The following is a 20,244-nucleotide window of genomic DNA, read 5'->3' on the forward strand; positions in this document are numbered from 1 at the left end:
TCCCTCAATCCTGTTCTGTTTAGTGTATGAGTAGAACATATATTTAGATGCATTTAACTTCCCATATCTGCAGTTACTGAATTTGAAAATAAGCAAATGGTCTGAAATTCCCTCAAACAGTGGTTTCAAGACTTTGATTTGAATGCCAAAACTCAACTTCAGCATAAATATTTCTAAAAGGATATATTTATGTATAAATGGTTACAAAAATATCAGTCACATTTTTACTATATAATTTTCGCTGATAATTGGTTCAATGCAGACTTAGCAATACTTAGAGTATACCAACGGAAATAAAGTTAGCCATGACTAACCTAAGTCCCATTGTTTTCAGAGCGTCTGCTCTCCAAGTACAACAGCCTGGATCCAACCCAAAGTTTTTGTAGAATTCATATTCATTTCAATTGCAAAAAGAGTGCATTTTTAGGGAATTTATTCTGACATTTTCTTTGTAGCTTTTCTCCCCATCTTGATAAGTCTGGGCAAACCCATCAGTAGCCGAGGTTGCCTGGGAGCAGGGATTCCTCCGCCCTCACCCCCCACTAACAATTAGTTATTTCACATGCAAAACTAGGATTTCAGGGATTTGAAACTTCACTTTCTTTACACAAAACCAATAAGTTGAACCAGAAATGTATGACAAACTTGGATTTTTCTGTGGAAGTTAAGTTCTATACCACAAAAATAGTTTTCTTTAGATTTGTGTTTGTGTGTGCAAAATTTAATGATATATGGTAATTTGAATTGACTTGAAGATACATTATGGGCTTCTTCACACGGAGCTTTTGTCCTGCTACTGAGATTGCTCACTCACAGAAGTTTGCAGGCCCTTTAGATGATGTCGTGAACCTCCAGGGCATCTCCTGCACTAAATGACCTTTATTCCATTTTTAAATAGATTGGAGATAATGAGCTATCAAATTACCCCGTTTGTGTTCTGCTTGAGTTAGATCAATGAAACATATGGCAGACTCAGATAAGGGGGAGAAGGAGGGGGTAAGGGGAGGGGGAAAAGGAAGCACGTGTAAAGGGAGTCTGTCGTGGTCCTGCATTTAAAACAGAAGCAGAAAGCCTGGTTAGGCTGGTGTAGAGATGCTCTTTGGCTCTACCTCTGCACTGTGATGATCCTGTTGACTAAAATTAATGAAGTAACATCTGGGAGAACAATGCATATATGCTCCCATTTCCCAGTGCTTTGGTCCCTGGCTGTATTCTGCTGGACTCTTTGCCAAACGACCTGTGTGCAAGCGGATATAAAAGCAACTAAGGAGACAATCCTATGCATGTTTAGACAGAAAAAGTCCTACAATTCCCAGCATTGGCTGGGGCGTGCTGGGAGTTGTAGGACGTTTTTCTGTCTAAACATGCATAGGATTGTGCCCTTAGAAGCTCTTCTGTTTGAAACATGCTACAGCTAGGATCTCTAAACATATCCAGACAGCCTGAACACAGTGGGATAGTTGTCTACCACTATCATGGATTCCCCAAAGGAATTTTGGAAACTACAGACTGATGACAGTCCTGGGAATTCTCTCTTAGGGATTCCTATCACCACCCCAAATTACAATGCCTATGGTTCCTTGGGAACACGGAATGACCACTAAGCCAACTGAAGTCTGTAATATGCATCCCATACCTCTGCTTTGACTGCGGTACTACAAGGAACATTTTCACGCATGAGGCGTAATTCAGCTTTGAGCTTTGTCATTAAGCTGGAAGTGAGCCATTTGTAATGTGAATGAACATTCTGCTCAGTGGATGTCTTCCATTTTTTCATTATAAGTTTATTCCACCCTTCTTCCAAGGGACTGAGGGTTCTTCTATCATCCACACAACAACCCTGTGGAGGAGGTTAGCATGAGAAAATGGTGACTGACCCATGGTTTCCCAGGGAGCTTCATGGGAGTGGGGATTTGAGTCCATACCACACTGGCTCTTGTTTGCATTGCAGTGCAATCCTGTACACGTCTACTCAAAGTTAAATCCCATACCCGGACACTAAGATCATTCTCTGAGGCCCTTGTCTAGATATACCTGCCAAAGGAGGCCTGAGAGGTGGCTACTAGAAAGAAGGCCTTTTCTGTGTTAGCACCACCCTGGTTATGGAACACACTCCGCAGAGATGCTCACCTGATGCCTACATTATATATATTGTCTCTTCAGCAGCATAACAGGTGAAGACCTACTTATTTTCTTAAACTTTTCAATTTTTGTTTTAAGTACTTTTAGAACTATTGTACATACTGATGTTATTCTCTACTGTTGGTTTTTTTCTGTTTTAGATTTCATTTCCATGTTGTATTTTTGTATTTTATGGTTTAAATTTTTTACTTGTCAAACTCCCCAGAGAACTTTTCTTATTGGGCATTATCTAAATATTGAACATCAGTAAATAAGGGTGCAATCCTATGCATGTTTACAAACACACTCACACAAAATCCTACAATTCCCAGCATTCCCCAGTAAGAATGGCTAGTTGGGGAATGCTGGAAGTTGTAGGACTTTTTTTCTGTCTAAACATGCAAAGGATTGTGCCCTAAATGAACAAATAAACAGACTCCCAGATAGGTGGGTATAGAATTGCAACCTCAGACAAAACACTTTAAATCCTGGGCTGGATCTAGTTTTAGGTGGGATGGTCAACATGGATTTCTTTGCCCCCTCCTCTCCATAACATCCCTACCAGACCCTGGGCTGTGGTGCAGGGGAGATTCCCCAAAATCAGGTAGAGACACCTTCTGTGAACTCCACTCTGGTCATGGAAGATGGCTCCGCCCGATTTTCAAGGTTCCCCCCTTCCCTTGGTCCACAACCTGCCTACCCCATTCAGTAGGGTCCCACGACGACCCTCTGAGTAGCATTTGGGGGAGCTGAAGGGGCTGCCGTGAAGAGTGGGGTGTGGAAGTCTGCTTCCACCAGCCCAGTTGCATGCTACAGAAGCTAGATCCAACCCCTTATGCATAAACACCCCATTAACTGTATTTGGACAGCAACAACTAATAATAGCTTTTGGACATATAGCAAGTGAGTGACAGGTACATTCCACTGGTGACGCTTCTTTGTAATGCCCAAAGGCAAAAATCTTGCACAAGGGAGTTGCTGCCCCATCTGAACCTTGCACATAACCTTGCAGGAGTTTCCCTTTTGACATCAAAAAGAAATGATGCCAGACAGCTTTCCGACATGAGGCTGTTAATCCACTGCATCTATTTTCAGTTTCGTCACAGAACTCTGATCTGAGCACTACGTGAGTTCTCTTTCCTGCTTTTCTGCTACATAACCTCTAGGTGGCACTGTGCTATAGCAGAATAGTGCAAATACACAAGTGGAAACAGCATTTTCTTTCGCTTTCTTTAAGTAATACCACATTTTCCCTGCTCTAAAAAAACCTTGCCAAAGTGCAGTTTAAAGACAAGTGAAACTGAAGGGTCATGACACTGTCTAAAGAACCCATAAACAGCTGTTAGTGCAGAATGATGAGCGCACAATAAATGCTTCATGTAGAAAAGCTCACAGTTGCTTGAGTGACCCATGTCTTTGACTGGCAGTGCTTCTTACAAACATGCAAAGCAGCATCCAGTCCACTGCAGCTGGAGAAGAAACTCCACATTCCTAAACCTTTACCCCCCAAGAAAAGGTGGGCAGAAGGTTATCAGTACTGAGTCAGCAGAGGCACCCTCAGGCTGGACTATTATACTTGGACAGATGTAGCGTGTCCACACTGGAGTAGCAGTGATGATGTTGTGCAGCTCCTAACACAGAGGTGAGAGCACTAGTTGTGTTGTGTGCTCTTTCACCAGCACTTGGGTCTTTAGAACAGATGCCATGTAATAACAAGCTGAGCCAGGGCTTTTCCATACGAGACTGTTAAGCGGCTATGTCTACTTTTGGTTTTATTTCTATAAGCCCAGGCTTTTTTTATTGATGTAATGTTTCTAGATACCACAAGGTGGCACTATACATCAACCTTGTTTCCAAGAAAATTTGGTTTGATTTGGATCTAAAGGGCCAAATTAGACATGGCATGAAATGCACCTTTTCCATTTAACTTGCGGTTTTTTAAAATGCATCTTGCATCAGGGATCATTAGCAGCTGCAAGCACATAACCAATAGTCTTGCTATATTTTTTCACATAACTATAAATTATGATGAGCACTCGCACCTCTGTGGCAGGGTGCTCAGCCTTTTAAAGATTGTAACAATTAATCTCACTGTTACCAAAGCTGTCTGGATCCCCATATTTTTGCTGGGCAGCCTCAGAGGGAGAGGTGAGGCAGCAAGGCCCCCTACATCGGCTCAGCTGGGACCGGCTGCTATTTGCCCCCCCGCTTCCAGGAATTGTCATCTGTCAGCAGGCCTGGCAGCAGGGGACAGCACCATCAGGCACTTGCCAACAGGGCTCACCATCCTGTGACCTCCCTCCCCTCACTTTAAGGCAGGTGGGCACCAGTAGTAGGGGGTAGTTTGTAGTGTGCAAACTCCGCTGCTGGCCCCAACCCTTTTCATCCTCCCGCTCTATCTCTGGGCCCTCAAGTGTTTCTCCAGAGCTGTGCCACGCAGCAGTCACAAGGCATTGCGGGGAAGTTGAACTGTCAGAGCCAGGAGCAGTTTACCGGCTACACTGGCTTTCTTGTTGCTGCTGGCACCTGCCTGCCTCAAGGCAAGGGGGGAGGAGCAGAGCTTTGCCAGCTGCTGCTCTGCTGCCACAGGCTGGAGGGGCTTTGCCACCTCTGCTGCCACCACCCCAGGAAGGGATTTGCCAGTGCTGCTGCTGCCCCCCTGGGAAAGGCTTAGTTGCTGTCCCCAGGGGGTGTTTGGTCAGCCCCACCACTGAGGTGTCCATCCAGAGGGGCTGCTGAGGACTTCACCAAACCTAGCATCCCACCTGCCTGCAGGGGAGTGAGATGTGAGACATCATGGTCCGCTCTATCGGCTCAGCTAGGACCAAGTGGCATTTGGCTCCTCTACTCCCAGAACTAACTTTCTTTCCTGCACTGACTATTCCACCTGGCTGGACTCCTGAACAGGAGTCCTCCACACCACAATATTTTTTTTCCCAGGTTCCACTTGTAAGGTCTTAATGGCTGAGGTCACAAGTTTTTCCAAAAGGACATCTGATTGTGACAGCTCATTATGTAACAGAGACATGTATTTCCTCTTCCCTGCTCTCACTTTTCTTTTTCTGTCATATCTCTCTGTTCGAAAGCCATTATTATGACATGTACACACTCAGATGTGGAGAAAGAACATTCAGCTCCACCTGGCAGGTGCCTGGGAATGCAGACTCTGGCCTCATCCATGAGCCAGAGAACCAAGGCTAGGTGAGCATGGGATGCTGACTGACTTTGGGCAGGGATGGAAAAAGGCATGGGAGGAGGACTGTAATAGAGTATCAGTTTCAGTCTGTTTCCTGTCTCCTAGCTGAGCAGAGCTGCTCCAGCTGGTCTAGGGGCTATGGAAGCAAGCAAGCTCTCAGAGAGTGAGCGACCAGAGCGAGCGAACAGGGGGAGCGAACAGGAATTCAGTGGGGGAGGTCAAGGGAGAAGCCCCTAACAATTTTTTTAAAAATTATTTTTCTTGTAACACACACCTCCATACCAGTGGGATTCTGTTGTGAATTGGGGACAAAGCACAAGCTATTCCAGTACAATCAAAAAGCTAGGAACATAAAGGAAATAGAGTCTATGGAAGGAAAAGACTCTCCAGTGGTGGTGACCTGCAAGGTCTGTGCAAGGTCTGTTTTCTTGCCTGAGGTCAACATGGCCTACATGAGTAACAAGTGAAGGTTGATTACACTGTTGGAAGAAAAAGTAAGAAAACTGGAGTGGTGAATGTCAACCCTCCAGGGAATAAGAGAACATGAACAGTTCTTGGACAGGACAGTGGAAATACAGCAGCAAAGTGAAATACTGAAGCTAGAAGGGCAACAGCGAGCTGAGGCAGAAGAGCAAAATGCTGAGATGAGGAAAAATGAAGTAGAGGATTCTCCTTGGAAAAGGGTGACAGAAGCAGAAGAACTAGAGGTCACTCTGCACCAGTAGAAGCAGTGGAACTATGGAACTGTTTTCAAGTACTTGAGGATGAGACTGGAGGACAGCCTGCAAAGGATGAATTACAGGGGACCCTGCATAAGAGCGAGCAAGAGGATGAAGGTCAGTCAAGCAGAGGCAATGATACCAAGGCCTACAACAACAAGAAGAGAAGGGTACTAGTTGTGGGGGACTCCTTGCTGCATGGGATTGAAACCCAAGTATGTTGCGAAGACCCATGGACTCACCAGGTATGCTGTCTCCCAGGAGAATGGATTAGAGATGTGACTGAAGGGTTGCCTACACTCATAAAACCCATTGACAGGAACCCCTTTCTTTTCATCCATGTGGGAACAAATTATACCTCCAAGCAGAACTACGAAGAAATCACATCAGACTTTGAAGCTTTTGGGAAGGAAACTCAAGAACTTTGGGGCCCAGATAGTTTTCTCATCAGGAAGGGAAAGAAAAATACTCCGGGTGAATGACTGGCTACGAATGTGGTGCTGATGCGAGAGATTTGGATTCTGGGACCATGGGCTATACTTCCTGGAAGATGGACTGTTGGCAAGGGATAGGTTGCAAATCACAAAGGCTGGGAAGAATGTGTTTGGCCACAGCATGAAGAACTTCATCAGGAGGGCTTTAAACTGAATCCTACAGGGGAGGGAGGCATAAAGTTGGGGGTAACAATGGACGAAGGCTCATGCACCACAATGGAGAGAACAGCTCTAATAACGCCCAATAATAGGCTTCAAAACATGTAGGAGGAAAGCCAGACTATAAAGCACATGGTCTTCAATGTCTATATACTAATGCCAAGAGTATGAGAAACAAACAGAACGAACTGGAACTCTTAATGCAGGAGGGAAATTGTGACTTGATAGGTGAAAGTGAAACTTGGTGGGATGACTCCCATGACTGGAATACAGCAGTTGAAGGATATAACTTGTTCAAAAAGAACAGAAGGAACAGAAAAGGAGGTGGAGTTGCACTATATGTTAAAAATACATATCTTTGCACAGAAATACAAGAGGATGAGCTTGGTAGCCCCATCGAGAGCATCTGGGTTAAAATAAACAGAGCAAAGAATAAAGCGTACGTGGTGGTCAGAGTCTACTACCGGCCACCCAATCAAGGAGAAGATGAAGATGAAACCTTTGAAAAGCAAGCTGCCAATGTTTCAAGGAAGCAAGATGTAGTAGTAATGGGGGACTTCAATTTCACCGATATTTGTTGGGAGACAAATTCTGCAAAATATGGCCCCTCCAAGAAATTCCTGACTTGTGTAGCTAATAACTTCCTCCTACAGAAAGTGGAGGAAGGAACTACAGAATTGGCTATCCTTGACTAGATCCTAACCAACAGAGATGACTTAATGGATAAAGTAACCGTTATGGGAATTCTGGGGGAAAGTGACCAAGTTATACTTGAGTTCTTGCTTCTAAAGGAAGCAAAAGCCAAGTGTAGCCAAACCTGTACCCTGGATTTTAGGAAAGCCGATTTTAATAAACTCAGAACAATGATAAGTAAGGTCCCATGGCAAGTGACTCTAATGAGAAAAGGAGTCCAAGATGGGTGGAAGTTTTTAAAAAAGGAAATTCTAAATTGTAATTCACAATTACAAACAATTCCAACAAGAAAAAAAAAAGTCGGAAGACAGAAGAAGCCAATGTGGCTTCACAAAAAGCTTGGAGGTGACCTGAAAACAAAAAAGCACACATATAGGAAGTGGAAGGGAGGCCAAGCTACACAGGAAGCATACAGACAGGTAGCACAGACTTGCAGGGATGGCGTCAGGAAGGCTAAAGCTGAGAACGACCTGAGGTTAGTGAGGGATGCTAAAAGCAACAAAAAAGCTTTCTTCAGATACGTGCATAGTGAAAGACAGAGGAAATAAATGGTGGTTCAACTATTAAATAAGGATGTCAAAATGACAACAGATAACAAAGAAAAGGCAGAAGTGCTCAATTCCTACTTTGGCTCAGTCTTCTCCCAAAAAAGGGTCTATGGCCCCCCTGGCAAAGGCGAAGTACAGGCTGAAGGGGCAAGATTACAGCTTGAGATCAATAGGCATATGGTCAAGGAACACCTAATTACTTTGAATGAGTTCAAATGTCCAGGGCCAGATGAACTGTATCCTTGAGTAATAAAGGAACTGGCAGAAGAACTCTCAGAACCATTGTCTATTATCTTTGAGAAATCAGGGAGGACAGGTGAAGCGCCAGAAGACTGGAGGAGGGCTAATATTGTCCCTATCTTCAAAAAGGAGGAACCTGGGAACTACAGACCAGTTAGTCTGACATCAATCCCTGGGAATATTCTGGAGCAGATTATAAAGCAGTCAATCTGCATGCCCCTTGATAACAATGCAGTGATTTCTTGAAGCCAACATGGATTTGTCAAGAACAAATGATGAATGTGATCTCATTTTTGGATCAGGTAACCTCCCTTGTGGACCGTGGGAATGCTGTGGACATAATATACCTCGCCTTCAGCAAAGCTTTCAACAAAGTGCCCCATGATATCCTGATCAGCAAACTAGCTCAAAGTGGGCTAGATGAAACAACGATCAGGTGGATCCACAGTTGGCTACAGAATCGGACTCAAAGAGTGCTTATCAATAGGATCTTCTCAAACTAGGGAGAGGTAACGAGCGGGGTACCTCGGGACTCAGTCCTGGGCCCAGTGCTCGTCAACATTTTTATTTATGACTTGGAGGAGGAGGTGCAGGGAATGCTGATCAAATTTGCAGATGACACAAAACTGGGTGGGATACCTAATACCTCGGAAGACAGAAACAATATTCAAAGTGATCTTGACAGACTGGAGCGCTGAGCAGAAAATGACAGAATGAAATTGAATAGGGATAAATGCCAAGTCCTGCACCTAGGAAAAAGAAACCAATGCACTGTTACAAGATGGGGGATACTTGGCTCAACAACACGACAAGTGAGAAGGATCTTGGAACTGTTGTAGATCACAAGCTGAATATGAGCCAACAATGTGATGTGGCTGCAAAAAAGGCAAATGCTGTTTTGGGCTGCATTAAAAGAAGCATAGCTTCCAAATCACGGGAAGTACTACTTCCCCTCTACTCATTACTGGCTGGGCCTCATCTGGAGTACTGTGTCCAGTTCTGGGCACTGCACTTTAAGAAGGATGCAGACAAACTGGAGAGGGTTCAGAGGAGGGCAACAAAGATAATCAGGGGACTGGAAACAAAGCCCAATGAGGAGAGAACGAAAGAACTGGGCATGTTTAGCCTTAAGAAGAGAAGACTGAGGGGAGAGATGATAGCGCTCTTCAAGTACTTGAAAGGTTGTCACAGAGAGGAAGGCCAGCATCTCTTCTTGATCATCTCAGAGAGTGCAGGACATGGAATAATGGGCTCAAGTTACAGGAAGCCAGATTCCAGCTGAACATCAGGTAAAGCTTCCTGACTGTTAGAGCAATACGACACTGGAACCAATTCCCTAGGGAGGTGGTGGGCTCTCCCACACTGGAGGCATTCAAGATGAAGCTGGACACCCACTTGTCAGGGATGCTTTGACTTGGATTCCTGCATTGAGCAGGGGGTTGGACTCGATGGTCTTATAGGCCCCTTCCAACCCTACTATTCTATGATCCTGAATGGGAGCACTCCAGACTTTTGTTGCAAGTCCCCCTTGTATGGCCAATATTTTTCATGAGGGAACAGAGCTATTTTATTAGGAATTTGTGCAAGAACAGCCTCTGTTACTACAGTGGATTAGAAGATGAACCTCAGTGCGACTGGACCATATTAGCAAGATGTCATCAGCACACAGAGTATAAATTGGTGGGTGGAAAAAGAGATCCCCTTGGAAATTACAGAGTCACATGACACAAGCTTAGGGCTGAAAAACAATGAAGACAGAAGAGAAAAGACAACGGGTCACAGGTCCCTCTATTTCCAAAGATCAGTGTGGATCATTATGTAGCCAAAGTGGCACCCATCCCCACACAAGAAGGAGGTATCCGCAGGCTCAGAGGAGCCCCAAGGCTGGTGAAAGTACAATAAAATTTAGGGGAAAAATGTGTGTCTGGATGGGGGAAAGGGGACACACACTACAAAAACAGCTCAGTGAGGGATGAGCATCCTCATTGACCACAGAATGCTGGCTGACTGTTGGGTGGGGGTACATAAAACTGAGTGGGAAGGGAATAAAATGGGGTATCCAGGAGAAGGGCAGCACTGAGGACTGAGGGCTCTTCTACACGAGGCATTTATCGTGCACTTGTCATTCCTTGCTCACGGTTGTTTATGAGTTCTTTAGACGATGTTGTGACCCTCCAGATTCACTTCTGTGTCTAACCAGCACTTTTGGCGAGTTTTTTTAGAGCAAGGAAATTGCAGCACATAATTGTAAAAGTGAAAGAAAGCAGGATTTCGTCTTGTGTGTTGTGCTATTCCGCTATACCACTGTGTCACCTAGAGGTTATGTCGTGAAAAAGCAGGAAAGGAAATGCTGCTCCTGTAATGCTTGGATCTCAGTTCTGCAATGAAACTGAAAGTGGATGCAGCGGATTAGCAGCTGATGATCAGCCTCATGTAGAAAAGCTCTGACTGAGTTGAACACTGAACGTGTTGCAAGTCCCACTCCAACTGCGAACTCAATTCTCCAAGCGCAGGTTCTTAGGCAGCCAAACCAGCAGCCATCCACACAGAAGAGGTAGGTATCAGTAGGCTTGGGGAAATCCAAGGTTTCTAGAAATTCAAACAATCTTTATTTAAGAGCAAATATTCTGGGGGACACCCACCCCAAAACAGCGCCATGCGCTCCATGGCCATAGAAGGCCGGCTGACTGTTGTATGGAATCCAATTGCAGGATTCCTGAACAAGAGCACTCCACACCAGGTCCCACTTGTAAACTCTTAATGGCTGAGGACACAAGCGTCTTCAAAATGGCATCTGATCGTGACATCTCATTTTGCTACAGTGGGAACTGCTTCCAGGTGGAAGATTCCAAGCACTACTAATAAAAAGGCATTTTGCAGCTATTCCGCCTTTCCCGCCAAGACTGGATTGTTTTTAATGGTTAGAAAAAAGACGGAAGAAGTAGTGGGAAGACATGAGAGGGTTACAAATTGAAGATGTCATTGTCTGGACCCCCCTGTCAAATTCCGTGAATGAGGCAGGGTGGTTGCAGAATAAAAGCCTCATTTAGAAGCACCCTGAGATGCCCAAAACTCTTTTCAAAGAAGTTATGAGGTACTGATAAGATAAATCCTTGATGCGTAGATCAGAATTCAATGCAAAGATAAAAAGACAATTCTGTGGAGAAAACAAGAACAACTTAACATTGTGATGACCCCAACTAAGACAGCAATCCTACGTCACCTAGACAGCATCTGGGGGAGATAGGGTTTTCAGTTTCCCAGCTCCAAGCTCATAGATCGCATTACGAGCTTGGAGCCAGGAAACCGTGCTTCCCTCCCCCACCCCCCTTGTAGCCACCACCTCCGTGCTCGTAACATGGAACATGGAGGGGGTGAAAACGGGGCATTCCTGGGGGCAGGGATGGGAGGAGACCATGGAAGCTGTTTTAGACAGCTTCCTATGTGGTCTCCAGCCCCGTTCCCACCCCCTCCCCGAAGCTGGACTTAGACATGCGAAAATGCATGTCTAAGGCAAAGGGCAGGGTGGCTGCAGCACAGAGGGAATCCTCTCCTTCATGCTGCTTCTGCCCTGCATTGGGTAGGCGGTCACCTCCGACTTCAGGGGAGGTCAGAGGCACCCTTCTGTCTCTATAGGATTGTGCCCTAAATGCATGTCTTCACCATGCAATAAAATATATTCTTTAAACTGTGAGACTTCCAGTATCCCTAGGGTTTCCTTTCATTATTATTATGCGTTGTGAGTTTGGGGGAATCCTGGGAATTATAGGACTTGTTCTGCCATAGGATTGTGCCCCAATGCTGCTTTCATAATATCAATAATAATTCAGTGATTATCCTTAGGAAAATGTAATTCAGCTCATCATGTGATCCATTCAGTCCTGGAACCCTTAGTTAGAGTAACTAAACTTTATCCTAGATTATTCATTTGATTTGTATCCTTCCTTTTCACCAAGAAAGTGGTGCTCAAGGTGGCTAACAGTCGTAGGAAATAAACTTTTTAAAACTTGGTTAAAACAATAATAAAACAAAAACATGAAAAACACAGTTAAAACACACAGCAATAACAGCATACAAACAGCATCCAACTGAACAGACTAGCTTACCTGCCAAAGACCTGCTTGAATAAAAACACCTTTGCCTGCTGGTGGAAGGACAGCAGAGAGGGAACCAACCTAGCCTCCCTCAGCAGGGAGTTCCACAGCCTGGGAGAGGTTACCAAGAAGGCCCTCGTTCACGTTGCCTCCGAAGTATTTCTGAAGGCAGTGGTACCAAAAGAAGAGGCTTCCCCAAAGAGCTTAAAACCTGGGCAGGCTTGTATAGGAAAAGGTAGCCTGGTCCCAACCCATATAGGGCTTTATATGTCATAACTAGCATTTTGAATTGTACCTGGAAGTGAAGCTGTTGTAACAAGGAAGTCACGTGCTCCCTATAACTGGCCCCTGTCAGCAGGGTGGACACAACTTTCTGGACCAGCTGAAGTTTTTGAACAGTTTTCAAAGGCACGTAGAGCATGTTTCAGTAGTCCAAACAGGATATAACAAAGGCATGTGTGACCATGGCCAGATCAGGCATCGCTAAGAACAGGCGCATTTGGAACACTAGCGTCTGCTGTGGAAACATACTTGTGGCCACCACCGAAACCCAGGCCAAGGTTCAGGGCCAAGTCCAGGAGTACACCCAAACTGCAAGCCAAGTCTTCAGGGGAGTGTAACCCTATCCAGCACAGGCTGAGTCTTAATTCCCTTTCAGCTAACCAGGAGCTCCTCTGTCTTGTCCTGTTTAAGCTTCACTTTATTCACTCTCATCCAGTCCATTACATCAGACACTAATTTAGAACTAGAACAGCTTCCTTGCATTTAGATGGAGAGTCAGAGTTGGGTATCATTAGTGTACCGGTGTCAAGGGCTCCTTGGAGGCCTCTCTCAGTCTAATCCAGTAGCCAAGTCCAGACACAGACAAATGGATTCTTTTCAAAGCTTTATTCCTCTTTTACAACTTAACAACTCTACCATTAGCAACTAGATATGAGCAGCAGAGTACCTATGCCCTAAGTTGGAACAGTTGGTCCCCGTTTGAAAGGGAATTACTGGCAGACCCCTGAACTTAAGGACTAGGGAGAGTCCCTCCCCTTTTCCCTTGGATCCTCTGGGCGCAGCCATTGTTTGCGCGCCAAATGGGCACTACGCCTCCTTTCTGCGCCCTCCATTTGGCGCCGCTCTCTGCATTGGCGTCGCGCGTCCATCAAGTCTGCTTCCCGCGCTCTGTCACTCCCAGGACTGCTATCTAAGCTAGGAATGCTGGTGGGAGGAATCTCCGTCAGCTGTTGGCCCTGGGAAAGAGGAGCGCACTCCTCTCCCAGGAGTGACCGCTCTTCCTCAGAATCAGAACTACTCTGGGATTCTATGGGCTCAGTGTCCACCCTGACAACTGGTGGCACCAAAGCCCAAAACTCCAGACAACCCCACCCAGTGGTTTCTTGTGTATATTAAATAGCATAGGGGATAAGATGCAACCCTGAGGGACACCACAAGCCAACAGCCATGGTGTTGAACAGGAATCCCCCAGCACCATCTTCTGAAATCACCCCTCCAAGAAGGACTGGAGTTCCCATCCAACAATGCCTCCCAATCCCATCTCAGACAGATGCCTCAGAAAGATACCATGGTTGATGGTACTGAAAGCCCTGAGATGTTCAGCAGAGGACAGAAACACAGTCTTAGGACTGGTTAAGACTGGTTCACAGGTTGACACTGGTTAAGACTGGTTCACAGGTTGACACAAAAATATGTGAGTGGGAATGCCCAATCTGTCAGCAGGACTCTTATACAGCCAATGACAGTATGAAGGTCATAATCAGTTCAAGATGAAATTACTGTGTGGATGAATGCAGCTGGTTTCCAGGTCTGCTATTCCATTTAAAGGCAGTTTGGAACTGAGAATATTGACTGACTGCATTTACAGAGAGTGAATGCCTGTAGGGCGAATTTACATGCTGGCCTGCAAATGATCAACAGGTGCACTGGAACCCCAAGGGTGTGATGTCTGTGCTTGTATCCTGTAGGTTTGAATGCCACTGCCACATTTTTAATATGTGAACCAGTACTTAGTTCAGGAGAAATCAACAATCTGCAAAAATAAATCTCAACTGGCTACACGTTGTCATTATTGCACATTGATTTCTTTTCATAGAAATTGTTCTGACTGCCACTCCAGTGTAGTTTGTTTAATTTCTCATGAGTTTTCTTTGGACCCTGGACAGTAATTCACTGAATGGTTGCCCTGAAAACTGGTGATAAAAGCAACACCTAATTAATCAGTGGCAGGTGCTGTTATTACTGAGTAGTCAGCAAACACAGGATGGTCAAGGTAAACTGTAGTGTAACATTAAGCTTGGCTGGCAGATTTCCAAGTCATCTAGCGGCAAGATAGTAAGAGGCGAGGATTGGAGCTACATCAGAGGCAACGTGAAACATTTCTGTATGCCTGTTGCAGAAGAGAAGAAAACTTCATAGGAAAATGGAATGAGCTAACTAGATAATTTCTGGAAGATTTTTCCCCTCCTTTCCCACACCCACAAATTCCATCCCACCTCAAAAGATTTGTGACAGAGGATGTTTTCAGATAAGGCTTTTATTGTGTAATCACTCTGCCTCATTCACAGAGTTTTATTGGGGGCAGAGATGTCACCTTTTTCCATTTGTAATGAGTGATGCCACTAAATTTCATAATTAGTTGGCTTGTTCATCACAACCTGTCCGTTCATAATGCTCGCCTATGCAGCAAGCCTGGATCGAAGTATTATGAATTTGCTATTACGTTCGGAACGGATTGCGAATTTTCAAGCATGGACAGTACAGTAATAGACAAGTTCCCCTAACCCTAAATTTTCAGTTGTCCTACCATCTAGACCCCACAAGAACTTACTTGAAGGAGTCTCTTTAGCTGCTTCCCTCATCATCGTTGCTGCCACTGCTCTGACTCGAAGGAGGAGGAGGATGCTCCGCGTCCATCTTCATACCAGTGACGGTGAATAAACATCACTTGACATCATCATGCAGGCAGGCCATGTGAAAACAACCAAACAGAAAGGGGGCACTTAATGTGGTGAAGCATGACGTCATGCTGCACAGCACGATTCCAAACTGCAGCTTCCAAGATGCACCTTCATACTGCGCATGTGCAAAAACTTGTATACACAGAATGAGATTTCATATTAAAAGAGAATTCTCATCCGAGCTCACATGAACAAATTGGTTATTTTCTGAGTAAATAAGGAATTCACTCAGGGTAAATTCACCCATCACTATTTGTAACCTTCCCGCAACTTCTTCCGTATTTTTTTCTTACCACAAAAAATCAATTAAGGGGGGAAAGACTGAATTGCTACACAATGGCTTTTACTTGGTAGTGGTAGGAGCCCTCTGTCTGGAAGCACACTGATTTTCTTGAACTTGCAATTATTTTTATGCCAGACAAGAAAGTAACAAAAGAAACTGGGCATTTTGAAGAACATTTAGGCTGCATACAGACATGCATGAAAACAGGAAAGGTTGTGGGCTGGGAGACATGGAGGACAGGGGAATGTGGTCCTTGATAACAACTTGACCCCCCCCCCCAATGGTTCACGCTTTCCACCTTTTCCCAGCTATGGCTGTGTGGCCAGCCCCATTTACCCAGGAAGCAAAGGCAGCAGGAGTACAGTTCTGGAAGGACTTATTTCAGTGTGGCACAGAGGGAACAGTGGAGCTATCAAAGAGAACTCAGAGTGGTAGGTGGTGGTGCCTACTTTGAGGTTGCTTTGCCAGTGCTACACAAAGACCTTTTTATTTTCCCAGGAATTTAATTTACATGGTGCTTTAACAGTGTTTTAGCTCTCTAACGTTTTCTTCAATGTTTAAAAATGATTTAATGCTGTGCAGTTGTGTTCCTCTGCTCTTTGTTTTTAAAGCAGTCTTTTGTTTTATAGTGGATTCTATAGCTGTGTTTTATTTCCTGCAATTTATTGTACTTTTATTCCAACCGTGATTATTTTAATTTGTTCTTGTTTTTATCTTGTAAGCTGCCGAGAGAAATTCCTGTTATGGGGCAGCCTATAAACAGAATGTATGTATGTACAATGTATGGACAAGGTTTTAATGTGCAACCGCCCTGCCTCATTCATGGAATTTTACCAGGGTGGGGAGAGGGGTCCAGACAACAGTGTCTCCCACATTTTCCCACCATTTAATCCATCTCTTTTCTTAGGGAAGAAAAGATGGAATAGCTGCGCAATGCTTTCTGATTGTTAGTGCTAGGAGCCCTGTGTCTGGAAGCACCCTATGCATGTATGCATAAATAAATTCAAGTGGACCTTCAGCTTCTACAAAGAGAAAAGTTGATGCAATCCTGCTTGTAGTAAGGACCTGGGAAGAAAGTTCTATCTGGCAAGGGGAAGAGCCAAATGGCTGCGACTTAGCTATGACGATGCTTTAGCGGCAGGGGCACATGCTGCTATTTGCATCACCACCGTTAATTCATTACTACTGGACTAATCTGCAAAGCTCTAAAGCCACAATGTGTGTTGCTACAAGCTCTTGCCTTCTGCTGCTAGCTCACACTCAGCTTAGAAGGACTCATGGCTCTCCTTCTCACCCCCAGCTGCGGGTTACATACTTCCCCTAGTACAGGCAGCTTGTCCCAAGTATCTGATGCCAACATAGCTACAATTCCAGATGAGCTCCCACTTTATGGAACACCTGCCACCAGAGCTCAAACGGATGACGTCAAGAGCTTATTGGTAGGAGCCTGAGCTCCAAAACTACTGCCTGTGTAGCTGTGCTCAGGAAGAGCCAAAATTTGGTATAAGGTTTGTAGGGGGGAGGACTCTCCAATTTTGCAATCAGATTATTCAGACTGTACAACGTGAAGGCCACAATAGAAGCAAATAGTATAATGAGAGACACATAATTAGTTGGAAGGTATGTGCATAACCTGTGTACAATAGCATGGCTCTGGAAGACAAAGACTTGATCTGCCAGCTAAAGCTTTTAGAACTGGATTTCTCCTTGGTAGGAAAACATTCCCAACTATCTGTTACAGAGAAAGAACATTTTCCTTGATAATAAAGAAAAGGATATAACCAGGGATGTAACATCAGTGCCCCTGTAGCAAATAATATAACATCTGTGGAGTAATCTTAGAACCACTTCTCACATTCCATTTTTTAGATGTAAAAGATGTTCTGAGTAGAGACCCAAACGTGTAAATGCTGCAGTCTAACAAAATGTGTGCGGAGAAAGCCAAGGCTTTCTTCACATGGAGCTTTTATCCTGCGGTGGAGATTGCTCCCTCACTGAAGTTTGAGGGCTCTTTACATGATGCCGTGACCCTCCTGCACTAAATGCCCTTTGTTCTGTTTTTAAATAGATCACAGATAATGAGCTATCAAATTGCCCCGTTGTGTTCTGGTTGAGTTCCCTCCGTGAAGAGTTAAAGCAGCAAGAAGAGGAGCGAGATCAATGAAAGATAATGGAAGACTCAGATACGGGGAGAAGGAGGGGGAAGGGGGAGGGGAAAAGGAAGCACGTGAAAAAGGGAGTTGTTGTGATTCTGCATTTAAAACGGAAGCAGAAAGCCCTGTTTCAAATGCAGGATTTTAGGCTTGATGTAGAGATGCCCCAAGACTGTTTATGTATAACCCTTTTTGAAAAGCTGGGACAGCTGTTTGGTACTGAAAGGGGAATGAGAAGGACTGAATCCTGAATTGGCAGGATTTTAGTTTATTAAAAAGGTCTGTGCAAACTCAGCTCTGCTTATTGAACTGAGGGTGGGAGGAGGGGCTACATGCACATGCATACGCTCACACACACACATGCGCGCGCGCACACACACACACACGTTTTTGCATACAGTTCCTTCCAGCCAAGGATATGCACTGGTTCAGATGGATATGTATATATGTGCTATGTTGTAGTTTATTCGGTCAGTCGCTTCCGACTCTTCATGACTTCATGGACCAGCCCATGCCAGAGCTTCCTGTCGGCTGTTGCCATCCCCAGCTCCCCCAAGCTCGAGTCCATCACCTCCAGAATATCATCCATCCATCTTGCCCTTGGTTGGCCCCTCTTCCTTTTGCCTTCCACCTTCCCTAGCATCAGCATCTTCTCCAGGGTATCCTGTCTTCTCATGATGTGGCCAAAGTACTTCAGTTTTGCCTTTAATATCCTTCCCTCAAGTGAACAGTCTGGCTTTATTTCCTGGAGTATGGACTGGTTTGATCTTCTTGCAGTCCAAGGCACTCTCAGAATTTTCCTCCAGCACCACAGTTCAAAAGCATCTATCTTCCTTTGCTCAGCCTTCCTTATGGTCCAGCTCTCGCAGCCATAGGTTACTATGGGGAATACCATTGCTTTAACTATGCGGACCTTTGTTGTCAGTGTGATGTCTCTGCTCTTCACTATTTTATCAAGATTTGTCATTGTTGTCCTCCCAAGAAGTAAATGTCTTCTGATTTCCTGGCTGCAGTCAGCGTCTGCAGTAATCTGCGCCTAGAAAGACAAAGTCTGTCACTGCCTCCACATTTTCTCCCTCTATTTGCCAGTTATCAATCAAGCTGGTTGCCATAATCTTGGTTTTTTTGAGGTTTAACTGCAACCCAGCTTTTGCACTTTCTTCTTTCACCTTCATCATAAGGTTCCTCAGATCCTCCTCGCTTTCAGCCATCAAAGTGGTATCATCTGCATATCTGAGATTGTTAATGTGTCTTCCAGCGATTTTAACTCCAGCCTTGGCTTCATCAAGCCCAGCACGTCGCATGATGTGTTCTGCGTACAGGTTGAATAGGTAGGGTGAGAGTATACAACCCTGCCGTACTCCTTTCCCAATCTTAAACCAGTCCGTTGTTCCGTGGTCTGTTCTTACCGTTGCTACTTGGTCGTTATACAGATTCCTCAGGAGGCAGACAAGATGACTTGGTATCCCCATACCACCAAGAACTTGCCACAATTTGTTATGATCCACACAGTCAAAGGCTTTAGAATAGTCAATAAAACAGAAATAGATGTTTTTCTGAAACTCCCTGGCTTTCTCCATTATCCAGCGGATATTGGCAATTTGGTCTCTAGTTCCTCTGCCTTTTCTAAACCCAGCTTGTACATCTGGCAATTCTCATTCCATGAATTGCTGGAGTCTACCTTGCAAGATCTTCAGCATTACCTTACTGGCATGTGAAATAAGTGCCACTGTTCGATAGTTGGAACATTCTTTGGTGCTTCCCTTTTTTGGTATGGGGATATAAGTTGATTTTTTCCAATCTGTTGGCCATTCTTGTGTTTTCCAAATTTGCTGGCATATGGCATGCATCACCTTGACAGCATCATTTTGCAAGATTTTAAACAGTTCAGCTGGGATATTGTTGTCTCCTGCTGCCTTGTTATTATCAATGCTTCTTAAGGCCCATTCCACCTCACTCTTCAGGATGTCTGGCTCTAGCTCACTGACCACACCGTCAAATCTATCCCCGATATTATTATCCTTCCTATACAGATCTTCCGTATATTCTTGCCACGTTTTCTTGATCTCTTCTGCTTCTGTTAGGTCCTTGCCATCTTTGTTTTTGATCATACCCATTTTTGCCTGGAATTTACCTCCGATGTTTCTAATTTTCTGGAAGAGGTCCTTCCTATTCTGTTATCTTCTTCCACTTCCACACATTGCTTGTTTAAAAATAATTCCTTATCTCTTCTGGCTAACCTCTGGAATTTTGCATTTAATTGGGCATATCTCCCCCTATCACTGTTGCCTTTCGCTTTCCTTCTTTCTCGGGCTGCTTCCAGTGTCTCAGCAGACAGCCATCTTGCCTTCTTGGTTTTCTTTTTCTTTGGGACTTTTTTGTTGCCGCCTCCTGAACAATGTTGTGAACTTCTGTCCATAGTTCTTCCGGGACCCTATCTACTAAATCTAGTCCCTTAAATCTATTCTTCACCTCCACTGCATATTCATCAGGAATATTCGTGAGCTCATATCTAACTGATCTGTGGGTCTTCCCTATTCTCTTTAGTCTGATTCTAAAGTGTGCAATAAGAAGTTCGTGA

The sequence above is a fragment of the Heloderma suspectum genome, chromosome 7 (genome assembly GCF_057233095.1).
Source record: "Heloderma suspectum isolate Gila_16-S chromosome 7, 16-S_ref, whole genome shotgun sequence".
Classification (NCBI taxonomy): domain Eukaryota; kingdom Metazoa; phylum Chordata; class Lepidosauria; order Squamata; family Helodermatidae; genus Heloderma; species Heloderma suspectum.